We start from the raw sequence: 15713 nt of genomic DNA, 5'->3' as shown, positions 1-15713 counted from the left end.
TGGTAAGGCAGTGTGTTTCTGGCCTTTCGTTATATACGACTTCTTTGGACTACTGCAAGTACAACTCCGTAATTCTGGAAGAATTTTCGTTATTTGGAGCTGGAGTCGTCCACATCACTGCGACTTCTCCTCTTGCTGTAGCCTTGGGCCAGTATTTGCCTGGGGGACCCCACCGAGTGCAGGTATAAGTCATCACATTTTTATTGATGCTGTGGGACGTGAGGCCGTTGTGTTATAGTCAGGCCTGACTTTGGACCTCGTAAGGCTGTCCCTGTCTAGTAGCCTTTGTCTACGGACGTTGACGTGCTGGGACGAATAGTTCCTGTCACGTTTATCTGCTGATGCCATGCCCCATAGTTCAGCAGTTCCTGTTCACTCTAGGATCTCTGTGGGGAGTTTAGTCTTTTGGTGGCCACCGTGTGTTAGAGGAAGGGATTTCCTTTAGATTTGTAAATCGTTAGGCTTCTATCTGGCCGACATTTCTTGTTTCTTTCAGAACCCCCTTTTTATTTGGTATGTATGGTTTATGTGCTATCTTTAATGGTGTAGGAGATTTGCTTTAATTTTGTTTTCACTGTGTGATTGACATTCATTTATTATTGTATTTTCAGAGGTTCTGTTAATCATTTCTTACTTTAGCAAATTTTGTAATAAACTTTTAAGATTTTATTTATGGTATTTGTATCCCTCAATATTAATAGGCGCACACTGTAGGTTATTTCACTCTCTGTGACTCTAACTTAGAGAACACCTGTTGAAAAGATAATGAGTGGTTCAGTTTTTCTGAATTGATGTTTAGACCTTTGTGAAGGGTCATAACATATTTTGGCGACCTTGCCAGGATTTCCGATCCTGTAAGGTGTTCTCAGTGTGCGGTATTAATTTTGAGGGTTATTGGCATAGGTCTAGCACCTCTAGGTATTTTGTATCTGGCTTTGTAAGTTTCTTTATTTCTTCATAATGGAGACTGCTGCTATTTTGGATATAATCAGTGGAGAAGGCTGGGAAGAGAGGTTGGCTGATCTAAATAGGGATGAATTGATTACTGTGGCTAATTATTTGGACTTAGAGTTTGACCCCTCTATCAAAAAAGGTTTGATATTGTTAACCATTTATGAAAATGTTAGGTCTGTAAAACCAGATGGTGATAAGGAGGTGAAATCGGTGGTAACTGTGGAATTGTTGGAAAGGCAAATTCAGTTGCAGACTTTAGAGTTTGAGATGGAAAAGTTTAGGGCAGGAGAGAGAGAGAAAGAAAGACAGTTCGAAAGAGAAAAATGGGGGGCTAACCCGTCTTCTCCCTCGCCGTCCTCCCCTGAGTCGTCTCTTGGTCCAGTGATTAATTTGGTACAGGCATTGAAATTTGTTCCCACGTTTCAAGAATCTAATGTAGCAGAGTTCTTTGTGTCCTTTGAGAGAATGGCCGCTAGGCTGCAGTGGCCAGTAGAGCACTGGACTACCTTAATACAGAGTAAATTTATTGGGAAAGCACATTAGGTGTATGTAACCTTGGATGAGAGTCTGGCCTCGGATTACGAGAACGTTAAGGCCATTATATTAAAGGCATATGAGTTGGTCCCGGAAGCCTATAGACAGCGTTTTCGGAACTGGCAGAAAACTGATGATCAAACCTTTGTAGAGTTTGCCAGGGGGAAACAACAGTTTGCCGAGGACTGGTTTAAGTCGAAGGAAGTAGATAGTTTTGATAAGTTGAAAGAATTGTTGTTAATTGAGGAATTTAAGCGATGTGTTCCTGATAAGTTAAAATCTCATTTGGAAGAACTAAAACTGGATAGATTGCAGGAGGTGGCTGTAACTAGCGACGAATATATTTTGTCTCACAAAGTTGAATTTCAGAATATTATTTCAGAAGGTATGTCTGGTTGGAATAAGTCTAGCCGTAGTAATAATAATGTCTCTTCCAGGAATAATAATAATAATGTCTCTTCCAGGAATAATAATAATGTCTCTTTCAGGAATAATAATAATGTCTCTTCCAGGAATAATAATAATGATAATGTGTTTTCCAGGAAGGCAGGGAATAGTTATGACTCTGGGAAAGGTATAGTTTGTTTCTTTTGTAAAAAAAGGGGTCATGTTAAAAGTAGGTGTTTCGCTTTCAAGAAGTCTCGACAGTTTCTGCAAAGACCGGTAATGGGTGTAGGAAACAATGAAGCTGAGTCTGTTAAAACCAAAACGGGAAATCAATGACTAGGTGGCAGTTTTGGTAAATTCATCTCTGAGGGTTGTGTGGCAACTGTTGGTTCATCCTTGGAAAGGGGGGTGCAAATTTTGAGAGATACGGGTGCTGCGCAATCCTTAATCTTGAGAGAGGCGCTGCCAGTTGATTTCAAGGCTTCTGAGGAAGAATTTGTAATATTGACAGGTTTTCCAGATTCGGTGGAGTCTTATCCCATCGGCGTTTTTTGTTTGAACTGTCCGTCATTCTCAGGAACCATTAAATTGGCTATTGTGGAAAAATTCCCTGTGAAAGGTGTAGATGTCGTCTTGGGTAACGACATAGGTTATAAAAACACAACTTGTCCTATTTTGATGGTAAATCCCGAAATTTCTGTGGTCACTCGTTCACTAGCTAGGGTTGTTGACGCTGCAGAGTCAACAACCAATTTAGATTTAAGTAGTCTAGAAAGTAGTGGTAGTGGTAGCAGTAGTAGTGATAATGTAGTAGATAGTTTAGTTAAACCAAATTGGACAAGGGAAGAGCTTATCAAAGCACAGAAGACTGAATTCCATAATTTACCCAAGGAGTCTGGCCCTCTTCTTGATTTGACGGTGCCTCAGTACCGAATAATTAATAACATTCTGTACAGGTGCAGTAGGCCTAAAGAGGTGGATAATGACCAATGTGAGGTGGTTCGTCAGTTAATGGTTCCTTTTGATTTCAGATTGAGATTGATGTCTGTGGCTCATGAAAATCATTTGGCAGGGCATTTCGGAATTCGGAAGACAACGTTGAAACTTCTATCCAACTTTTGGTGGCCAGGTTTGAAATCTGATGTGAAGAAGTTTGTCAACAGTTGTGGTATTTGTCAGAAGGTAGGAAAACCTAATCAATTGATTCCAAAGGCGCCGTTAATCCCAATTCCTTTAGTGTCAGAACCTTTCAAAGAGGTGATAATTGACGTAGTTGGTCCTTTGCCTAGATCACGGAGTGGGAATGAATACATTTTTACCATTATAGATAGAATGTCCCGTTTTCCTGAGGCTATTCCCCTCCGTACGATCAAGAGTATGAAAATTGTTGATGTGTTAATAAATTTTTTTACAAAGTTCGGGTTGCCTAAGGTAATCCAAAGTGATAATGGCTCTAATTTCACCAGTAGGTACTTCAGAGAAAAAATGGCTGAGTTGGGGATTAAACACGTCACCTCATCCCCATATCATCCGGATTCTCAAGGCGTGCTAGAGAGGTTCCACCAAACGTTGAAGTCAATGTTGAAGAAATATTGTTTGGCACATGGGTCTGAGTGGGATAAGGAACTTCCATATCTATTATTCGCTTTTCATTCAACTCCAGGTCAGTCGTTGGGTCTGTCTCCTTTCAACTTAGTTTTTGGGCACAGTGTTCGTGGTCCTTTGGAAGTGATAAGAGAAGTTTGGGAAGGTGACAGTCCTGATATGAATTTGTTTGACTATGTGTCTGGACTTGGTGAGAAATTGACTAAGGCATGGGAGTTTGCTCGGAAAAGTTTGGAAAGCAGCCAAGGTAAAATGAAATATTATTTTGACAAGAAATCCAAGCCTCGTAGTTTCACTGTAGGCGAAAAGGTGTTGGTGTTATTGCCTTTACCGGGAGATTCATTAAGGGCTTCTTTTTCAGGTCCTTGGAAGGTAATTAAGAGAGTCAATGAAGTTAATTATTTGGTGGAGACTCCTGAGCGCAGGAAGCCGTATCAACTCTGCCATGTGAATATGTTAAAGAAAATTTGTAGATAGGGAAAATGCGATTCCTATGGCTTTTGTTGGAAGTTGTAATAATGTTGATTATGATTCTTTTGCAGATAATTTTGATGAGAGTAAATTAGTTGACAAAGAGTGTTGGCCTTCTGATAATCAGAATTCATTGGTAAATTTTGAGAGTAAAGTTATGCATTTGGATATGGAGAAACGTAGTGTTGAAAAAGTTGATGTATCGTTACAAAGATCTATTTTCAGATGTCCCTGGACGTACATCAATTTTGGAGCATGACGTTGATATAGGTAATGCCCTTCCAGTCAAGCAGTCCCCCTATCGTTTGAATCCTATGAAAAGTGAGGTGGTGGCCAAGGAAGTGGAGTATATGCTAAAACATGGTCTCATAGAACCGAGTCATAGTCCTTGGTCTTCACCTGTGGTATTGGTGAAAAAGTCTGATGGAGGGTACAGGATGTGTGTAGACTATCGGAAATTGAACGAGGTGACCCGTTCCGATAGTTTCCCCTGCCTCGGGTGGAGGACTGTATTGATCGGTTGGGGCGGGCAAAGTACATTAGTAAGTTTGACCTTCTTAAAGGTTACTGGCAGGTGCCACTAACTAAACGTGCCAGGGCTTTGTCTGCTTTTGTCACTCCTCAGGGTTTGTTTCAATGTCGGGTGATGCCATTTGGGTTGAAGAATGCTGCCGCAACCTTTCAGAGGTTAATGAATTCTGTGGTTTATGGTTTGGAAGGTTGTGTGGTTTATATCGACGACATTGTAATTTATAGTGATGATTGGAACACTCATATGGAACGCATGGAAGCTCTATTTAAAGTGTTGAGAAGAGCTGGTTTGGTTGTGAATTTGGGTAAATGCGACTTCGCTAAGGCAGAAGTAGTGTATTTAGGGCATATTGTTGGTAATGGAAAGGTGGCTCCAAAAAGAGCTAATGTGGAGGTGGTAGAGAAGATGCCAGTTCCTTCCTGCCGGAGGGATGTTAGGAGATTCCTTGGTTTAGTTGGGTACTATAGGCGTTTTGTGAAAAAATTTTCAGACATTGCAAATCCCCTTACTAACCTTCTTAAAAAACAGGTGGCTTTTGTTTGGACTGGAGAGACTCAAAAGGCTTTTGAGTCCCTCAAGAATGTTTTATTAAGCTTTCCAGTATTGAGAGCCCCCAATTTTAGCATTCCTTTCTCACTTGCTACAGATGCAAGTGATGTTGGAGTTGGGGCAGTGCTCTTGCAGAGGAGGAGCAAGGTATATCACACCCGGTAGCCTACTTCTCAAAGAAGTTGACTCCTCCGCAGAGGAAATATTCTACTGTGGAGAAGGAAACTTTAGCGTTAATTATGTCCATTAATCATTTTAATGTTTATCTTTGTTTTTTTTTTTTTCTTTCCACAGATTACTCCTATCCTAGTCTTAACCGACCACAACCCTTTGACGTTTCTATATCGGTTTAAGAATAAAAATCAAAGATTGGCTCGGTGGAGTATATTGTTGCAGGAATGGGACCTACAAATCAAACATATCCCTGGTAAAGACAATGTGTTGGCAGATGCCCTTTATCGAATGGGGGGTTGAATTCTTTGGTGGCTGGATTAACGTATGTGATTTGTTTTCTCTCGTCGTTTCCGAATTTTTGACATGGTTTTGAGTGGGGATGTGAGGGAGGAGACGGTTTTTGTAGGTTTTCTTGGATTGAGTTATTGTGACTTATGGTAAATTGTATTGGTGTTGTTGATCGTTCTCACAGAAAATTTGACACTGTTTATGGTGATAATAAGGTTTACTGTAAATTAGATTTAAGGCTGTGGTGATGGTGAACTATATATTATTAAGGTGTTTAGAGAAGTAAGGAGAGTTGGGTCCTCATTATCTATGAGTGTTAGGGCAATGTAACCCATTATGTTAATTTAAGATTTCAGGTTTATCCTCAGTGGAAATGAACTGTTTTGGAATTAATCATATTTCACAATGTGTGAGTGGTTTTGTCACTTAGTTTGAGAACCTTTTGGGGAAAGGTATTTCCCAGAACTTGTTGTTATGGTGCCTTTTGTGATATAAACCAGGACAATTATGGTTACTTTTCACTCTACACCAGAGAAACGGTTTAGTGAAGTGAGGAATTGAGCCGTAACCTGTGTTATCTGTGTTGTGTGTATATGTATGTACATATTTTTTCTTTCAGGAAAATTTTTGTAAGCCAACTCTTTATGCTATGCTTCTTTTAGTAATGTTAAGCCTTCTTGTCTTTGTTAACTTTAACAGATGTATGTTTATGAGGGAAATTTTGTTCCATAAACTTTGTACCATATGTCAATTTATTGTTTGTATAAAAAAAAAAAATTTTTTTTTTTTTTTTTGGTAGGTGTGGAGGTGTTAGAACTTTATGCTTTTCTGTTTGTAATTAGCTTTAGTTTACCCTATTTTTTCGTTTACTTTAGTATCCCCTTCAGGGATTTAAGTTTCTTCCTCCACGTTATTTTGAATTTCCCTTCCTGTTTTTGATCCTTGGCTTGTTTATTCTCAGAGTCCCGTTTTTGGTCTCCTTGGATCATTCCGAGGTGACTTTGGAAGTCCCTGTGCCTTGGTAAGGCAGTGTGTTTCTGGCCTTTCGTTATATACGACTTCTTTGGACTACTGCAAGTACAACTCCGTAATTTCTGGAAGAATTTTCGTTATTTGGAGCTGGAGTCGTCCACATCACTGCGACTTCTCCTCTTGCTGTAGCCTTGGGCCAGTATTTGCCTGGGGGACCCCACCGAGTGCAGGTATAAGTCATCACATTTTTATTGATGCTGTGGGACGTGAGGCCGTTGTGTTATAGTCAGGCCTGACTTTGGACCTCGTAAGGCTGTCCCTGTCTAGTAGCCTTTGTCTACGGACGTTGACGTGCTGGGACGAATAGTTCCTGTCACGTTTATCTGCTGATGCCATGCCCCATAGTTCAGCAGTTCCTGTTCACTCTAGGATCTCTGTGGAGGTTTAGTCTTTTGGTGGCCACCGTGTGTTAGAGGAAGGGATTTCCTTTAGATTTGTAAATCGTTAGGCTTCTATCTGGCCGACATTTCTTGTTTCTTTCAGAACCCCCTTTTTATTTGGTATGTATGGTTTATGTGCTATCTTTAATGGTGTAGGAGATTTGCTTTAATTTTGTTTTCACTGTGTGATTGACATTCATTTATTATTGTATTTTCAGAGGTTCTGTTAATCATTTCTTACTTTAGCAAATTTTGTAATAAACTTTTAAGATTTTATTTATGGTATTTGTATCCCTCAATATTAATAGGCGCACACTGTAGGTTATTTCACTCTCTGTGACTCTAACTTAGAGAACACCTGTTGAAATGATAATGAGTGGTTCAGTTTTTCTGAATTGATGCTTAGACCTTTGTGAAGGGTCATAACATTATATATATAAAGATAGATGTTCAGAGATGTTCAGCACTCAATGCATATACTGTCTCGCTGTCCTATGAAAATGATCGGAAAAGACGAGTGTGTTGGAACATTGTATCTTTTGACGTCACACTTTGAAATGGCAGATGCCAGACAAAGAAGAATGTTCTTCGTTAGTGAGACAAAATTCTCTGAAAGGAATCTTTGTGTGTGAGTTGCTTCCGATGGGCGGAACTAGCAAAGTATAGATTTGACCTTTTTAGACAGATTAGTATATAGATAGAGAAAATCTAGAATATAGAAAACCCGTTATTTTGGAGATCTCCTAAGTTAATAAATAAGAGATGAGTGACGTCACAAACTCTTCCTCTGTAACGAACTCGTTACATGTCAGTGACGTCATTGAAAGGGGCGTGGCTTACGAGGATGTTTGTACATTTGTACTTCATATTTCACCCTCCCTAAGGGACTTCCACAGAATTTTTGTTCACTATCTGTCAAACCTGTTATTTTCCAGTGTTAGGATCCTTTCCACCTTGACCTTCTCTACTATGTGCCGATGCAGTGAACCCACCCCACCCCCCTCTTTTTTCATAATATGTTTACTTCCGATGATTTATCTATGAGACCCATTGTTTCATCAATGATGTATGTTAATATGAGGGTTAAATCTTGTTTGACAGGAACTCTGTCGGCCTTGGAGTCGAACAATTCTGATAAGCCCTTGTTATATATTATGAAATGAAGAGACTATTTTATACCGTGAGACTTTTTAATTTGTGGAACGATTATATCTGGGTTCCAAGAGATATGTCTTATTTTCTGTTTATGAATCGAGTTCCAATGAGTGATCTCGGTTTCGTTCGATTAATTTGCTCTAGGTTTTATTTATGATAGTTAGATTCTTGCTATCTTTTGGAATAAAGTCTATTCTTGTAGCCCGGAGTTTAATTCAGAGCCTAAATTCATTTTTGCAGTTGCCTTATGTGATGGTTGGTTTTCAAGTCGGCCAACGTTACCATTTGTAATGTATAAGTGGGAATGTGGCCTCTTAAAATATATATATATATATATATATATATATATAATATATATATATATATATATATATATATATATATATATATGAATAACTTGATCACGAAGTATATAAAACGTGATGCTGAGTATAAATAAAGGTTTTTGCAACGAAGGAAAAAATGAAAATGCGAGATAGCCGAGTACTTTCGGTCCTGTTCAGACCCTTTACTAAGGCAAACTGCCTTAGTAAAGGTCTGAACGGGACCGAAAGTACTCGGCTATCTCGCGTTTTCATTTTTTCCTTTGTGGAAAAACCTTTATATATATATATATATATATATATATATATATATATATATATATATATATATATGTGTGTGGTGTGTGGGGGGTGTGGTGGTAAATATATATATATTTATAATAATATTAATATATATAATATATATTATATATTTATATATATTATATAGATATTATATTTATATATCTATAATATTATCTATATATATATCTATATATCTATATCTAATATATATATATATATATATTATATATCTATCTATATATAGATATTATTATATATATATATATTATATATATAATATACATATATATTTATCCTATATATATATATCTCTAATTTATATAATTATATATATATATATAATTATATATATATATATATATATAATATATTTTATATAAATATATATATATTCATATATATTATATATATATAGAATATATAGAATATATATAATATATATATATAGATATATATTCCTCATATATGCATATCTATATATATATATATATACTTTATTTATATGTAGATATATATATATATCTATGCTATTATATATATTATATATAATATATTATATATATATATATATATATAGATATATCATAATATATATATAATATATATCATATATATGTATATAATTCATATATCATATAGATCTTTATATTATATATATATAGTATATATTATCTCATATTATATATGTCTATATCTATATAGATATATAATCTATATAATATACTCTATATATCATATATATATATATTATAGATCTATACAATATATCTATATATATATCTATATTATATAGATCTATATAATTATACATATATATATATATATATCTATATATATATATCATCTATATATTAATCTTATCATATATCTATATTATTATCATACATCTATAGCTAATATATATATATATATATATATTATATATATAGGATATTATTCTATATATATATCGATTAGATCTATTATATATATATATATGCATATATATATATTATATAGCTATATATTATATATAAATACATATCTAATCTATGCTCTTATATATCTCATTATATCTCTCTATATTATATGCTATTACTTAATATCTATATATATACTTACTAGACTACTTCTCATATACATATATCATATTATGCCATAACATCTAATATCATATTATATAATCTAGATATCTACAGTCTAGACTCTATATCGCAGAATCTATATATATCTATATCTGCATCTATATATATATTAAATTTATTATATATAATATATATTATTCTTATAGTATCCTATATATATTCTATATATATATATATATTCTATATACTATCATATATATCTATCTTTATATAGATATAGCCTATATATTCCATCTATGAGATGTATATCTATATATTATATATATATACATAAATATTCATTCTATATATTATATCGATATACATATTCGCTATATGTATATATATATATTTATATATATATATATATATATATATATATAATATATATATAATAGATTAATATAGTATATATATCTATATATATATATATATATATATATATATATATAGATATATATATATATATATACATATATACACAGTAGTACCTCGAGATATGAAATTAATCCGTTCCGAGGCACCCTTCGTATCATGAAGTTTTCGTATCTTGGACCACATTTTACATGTAAAATGGCTAATCCATTCCAAGCCCTCCAAAAACACCCCCAGTAAATTATATTTACAGCCCTAAAACACATGTTCTAGGGTTACGATGCCGATCCGACGGAAGAAAAAGGCAAAATACTGTACATACTTGAGTAATATTCAACTGCATGTAATGTTCAACCCCATTTTTACTGCATATATTAGGACTTTAGCATATGTCCCTTAGCAATAAGCCTAGCCTATGTTAGCGGTTGCTACTGTAGCCTAGTCTACGATTCTGACATCTAAACCTAAGAGCTAAAAGCTTAGAATATGCCAATAAAATGTATAAATAATCAGTATGTACTCATTTCAAATAATTATTAATTAATCATTAACTATAATACACAAACAAACAAAAAAAAACCTTCCAATCGATTGTTGACATTCAGCTCTTACCCTCTTACGAGTTACGAGTACCAAACGAACGGCAAGCAATCATTTTTCCTAGCACACAGTAAGCCATAAATTTTCATTAGTATCTCTCTTCAACTAATGAAACTACCAAACAGTATAATAACCATTCATTTCTATGCCTTATTCTATCTTTACCTAATGGAGATACCGAGTTACTGACAGCTATAACGAAACATACGTATACGTAACGTAATAATAAAACAGAAGAAGAATTCTAAAAAATACGTATTTGTTGGCAGTCTGATTTATTTTTTATTTTATGATATCGAATTCACAGTTTTTTCATTAAATCTATTGCATGTACTCATTTCAAATAATTATTAAGTAACCATTAACTATAATAAACAAACAAAAAAAGCTTCCAAACTTCTGTTTACATCCAGCACTTACGAGTATCGAACGATCGCCAAGCAATCACTTTACACAGTAAGCCATAAATTTTCATTATCTCTCTTCAACTACTGAAACTACCAAACAGTAGCCATTCATTTCTATTCTTTATTCTATCTTTACCTAATGTTTTTTTTATTAAATGTATTGCATGAATAAGTTTTTCAATTTACAGCATCCTTTTACCAATAGAATACTTAAAGCACAAGGGGTAGATGCTGGCCAATAGGAGAGCAGGACCTTATGGGGTGACTAGCATCAGGAACCAATGGGAGAGCAGGAGGATGGTGGCGAGTTTACTCAGTTGGCGGCGCGGGAGTTTTAAAATTGTTCTCGGTGGTCCGGGCGAATCTCGGGACTTTACAGCAACAACCTTTCGTATCTTGAAAACTTTTCGTATGTAGAGCTGCAAAATTTTTCATATTTGCTTTCGTATCTCGAGTTTTTTGTAAGTTGAGCCTTTCGTATATCGAGGTACCACTGTATATCTATTATATATTATGTATATTATATAATATATATATATTATAATATATATATCTATATTATATATTATTATATATCTAATATTATGATTATATATAGATCTATCTATATATATATATATATATAAGTTATATATATCTATATATATAAATATCTAATTATTATATATAATATTTATACTATAGCTGTATTTATTATAGATATCCATATATATGATATTATATATATATATATAATATATATATTATTCTATAATAGATATATATATATATATATATATATATATATATATATATATATAATATATAATATAATATATTATCTATATATATAGATATTATATATATATAGATCTATATATATATATATTATATATATATATATAATATTCTATATATATATTATATAGAATGATATTAGATATATATATATTATTATATCTATATCTCTATATATATAAATAATATAATATTTCTATATATCTAATATATTATATCTATCAGAATATATATATATCTATATCTATTAGTATATATATCTATAATATATATTTAAAAATATATATATATCTATATATATATCATATATATATTATATTCCTATTATATACTATATATATATATATATAGAAAAAAAAGGGGATAATATATATATATATATATCTAATTAATATATATATATATATATAGAATTATATATTATTATATATTATTATATAATTAATATTTTATCTTCTATATATATTTATAAATTATATTTATTAAATTATTTATATATATATCTATATATATATGATATATATATATATATTCTATATATATATATCTATATATATATATAGATATATAGTAAAGATATATATATATATATATAGATGATCTATATATAATATATATCTATATATATATTATAGATATATATATATATATATATATATATATAGTATATATATATACTATATATATATATATATAGATATATAGTATATATATATATATGATATATATATATATATATATATAGTATATATATATATATGAATACAGGTAAATTTCTCGAAATCAATTGCTCGTAAAATAATTTCTCGAACTATCAGTTCCTCGAAAGGCATATCTTTCGAAAGGTATATTTCTCGAAAGCCAATATCTATATTAGAAACGATCAATAGTATTCCAAACAGTCATTACCGGGTCTGTTAACGAGCATTTTTCGAGTTTAAGCCTTATGATTGTATTTTTTCCTATTTTAGTTTTTCCGGAAGTATCGAACCCTCAAGATGGAATTAACATATGTGGAGAGCAAAAAGAGAAAAAAGAAATTATGTTTGGACGGATATCTATATATCAAGGATAAGTCTGTGAACAACCAGACTTATTGGAAATGCGAGATGTGCAAGCAACTTCAATGTTCAGCTCGCGCTATCACTATCGATGATAATATCCAAAAATGAAGTGGAGATCACATAAATGCAGGAGACGGTGCTAAAATTGATGCTGCTAAAATCCAAGAGGAAGTGAAATCGCATGCAATAAACAGTCGAGATACACCATGTTATTATATTGTATCAGTTCAATGGGAGTCAGTGGTACTGTGGCGGTGAAGCTCCCTTCAGTGGCAAATGTGGAAAGAACCATAAGCAATATACGAGCAAAAGGGAAATGCTGGCCCTGCTTTCCCTAATAGCTGCCTCGACCTTATCATCCCAGAAGAGTTTACAAAAACCTTCAAAAGAGATTTATTCCTCGCTTATAACTCTGGTCCCACACATGGTCCTATATTCATTTTTGCAACCCAGAACAATCTCGACATATTAGCACGTTCAGAGAACTGGTACGCTGGTGGCACTTTTAAAACTGTGCCTTAGATTTTTGCTCAGTTGTATACAATACATGATGTACAGTCAGGTAGTATTACGCCCCTCGTATATGCACTACTACCAAACAAAACCGAAGAAGAGATTCCTGAAGGCTTTATAAGAAAAAAAATCCCAACATTGCAGCCATTGACAATAATGACTGATTTTGAAGTTCCCATGTTGAAGGCTATAGATAGACAAGAATTTCCGATGACTAAATGCCGTGTGTATTTTTTCATTTCATTGTAACGAAGTATGACGAAGAATGTAATGCAGGGAATATTTAAGAAGTGTTGCATATAATATTTCATTTTTATTAAATAAATTTTGGCAATAATACAAATTTTATTTAGCTTTCTTTTGAACACTTTTACTTATGAAAACTAAAAAGTTTTATTTGTAAAAATATTTATTAAACGTATGAAAATGAACAATGATAATGAAAACGTGCCTGTCATTATTTTAAGTAAAATTTGTTCAATAAACAAAATTTGCTCAATAACCGTCTTTTACTTTTTTACCCTTTTGACTTATGTAAACTAAAAAGATTTATTTGCACAATTATTTTTCAAAAGTATTTTTCTTGAAAGGCAATATATATATATTCTTTAAATGCTCATTAGCATTCTCAACAATATTGGTTTTCGAGGAATTGATAGTTCGATCAATTATTTTTCGAGCAATAGCTTTCGATGAATTTACTGTTAGGAAAATGATTCCGAGAAATTGGCTGCACCCATATATATATATATATATATATATATATATATATATATATATATATATATATATGTATGTATGTATGTATGTATATATCAATATAGCATGAAGGAACACATGCTTAAGGATATCCTTACATCTAGGGTAAGGGTGGAAAGCCGAGTGAAACTGGGGACTTGTAACAATTCATAGTTTATTTCTACATTCTTAAGTTCACACTGAATCCAAAGTGGCTGTAAGACTTATTTATAGAAAGGAAGGAAGGAAGGGTGGGGGGGTTACAGTTTGTTAGTCTTGGCAGAAAATGTTCTTCGAGCAAAAGAGACATGGAAAGAGGATCAAGTCTTAGTCCAGGGTGGAGATTTATATTCCTTGTTGATGTGGCTTCCATGAGCTGAGCTCTGCTGGCCATACCTTACTTACCGTTTATGGGGACGTTCTTGACCAGAAAAACCAATGAAAGATTGGTCACAGTCGAGGCAATGGATTTTGTATACTCTTGTGTCTTTGGGGACTGGCTCTTATTGGACGTTAATCAGGGATTTGAAAAGGGTTAGTTTCCAAATGTCTGTGTCAACGCCTCATCCTGGGCAGGTGTGGGACTTTCATCTTATTGTTGGGCGTCTGTGTAGCCTTGTTTCGAGGGGGACGGTAGAAGATTATGTCAGCTTTATGGATCGATTTCTCAGCCCTATGTTCAGGGTACTTTAAAGATGGCAGCAGGTTACTGATTAGTTCTATTTCCTTTACCAGGAATACCGGGGAGCAAATCCATAAGGCTCTTAAGAATAAATTGCTGGCTATGTCAATCTTCATAGAAATATCATGACAACTACAATAGAGAATGTATGAAAGTGAAAGTGTTGGTTTTCTGTATACGATAAATATATATTCTATCGTATTTCTAATTATCAAAACATCAAGAAAATGAATTTCGTTGTCTGTTTCCCACTCAAAATTGAATTAAATGGTTGGCACTAATGCATTTATTTTTTAAAGAATTTCATTGAAATTGACATCATCCAATTATGTTAGGATAACATCTACATACGTATCTCATTCACAGCGTGTCTTCAAGTTTCATTGTATTTATGATTACAATTTCAAAACATTCCATGTATAGGTTGACTAAAACAGGACTTAAAGGTCTGTCCATGCTATACCCAAATTTTTTTTTACTGAATGACTTTCTGAATGAAACGACGTTTAATACGAATAATTCAACAAACTTTATTATTTTATCTAGGACTAGTGAGATATGATCTGAATAGGGGCTAATTTTCTCTCAAAAGCTGTAGAGCTTCCTGTTTTAGTACATTTGTTAATAGGGAATCTACATCTAAGCTTGAAATTTTATGTTGTGAAGTTTTATATATATATATATATATATATATATATATATATATATATATATATATATATATATATACTTAAAGCCATCAATTCAAAACCGAATGATTAAACATGGGAGAGAAAGGCATTCTG

At 32.9% G+C, this 15713-nt stretch overlaps 1 protein-coding gene across 1 annotated transcript in view; it reads right to left on the bottom strand.

Annotated features, from left to right (window-relative positions):
* Positions 1–15713, bottom strand: part of LOC135197550 (lysosomal proton-coupled steroid conjugate and bile acid symporter SLC46A3-like) — a 124401-nt gene that overhangs the window by 87422 nt on the left and 21266 nt on the right. The gene's annotated exons all lie outside the window — the stretch shown is intronic.

Source organism: Macrobrachium nipponense, chromosome 21 (assembly GCF_015104395.2).
Source record: "Macrobrachium nipponense isolate FS-2020 chromosome 21, ASM1510439v2, whole genome shotgun sequence".
Classification (NCBI taxonomy): domain Eukaryota; kingdom Metazoa; phylum Arthropoda; class Malacostraca; order Decapoda; family Palaemonidae; genus Macrobrachium; species Macrobrachium nipponense.
The sequence above is the reverse complement of the archived record's forward strand: the minus strand, read 5'-3'. Positions and strand labels throughout refer to the sequence as shown.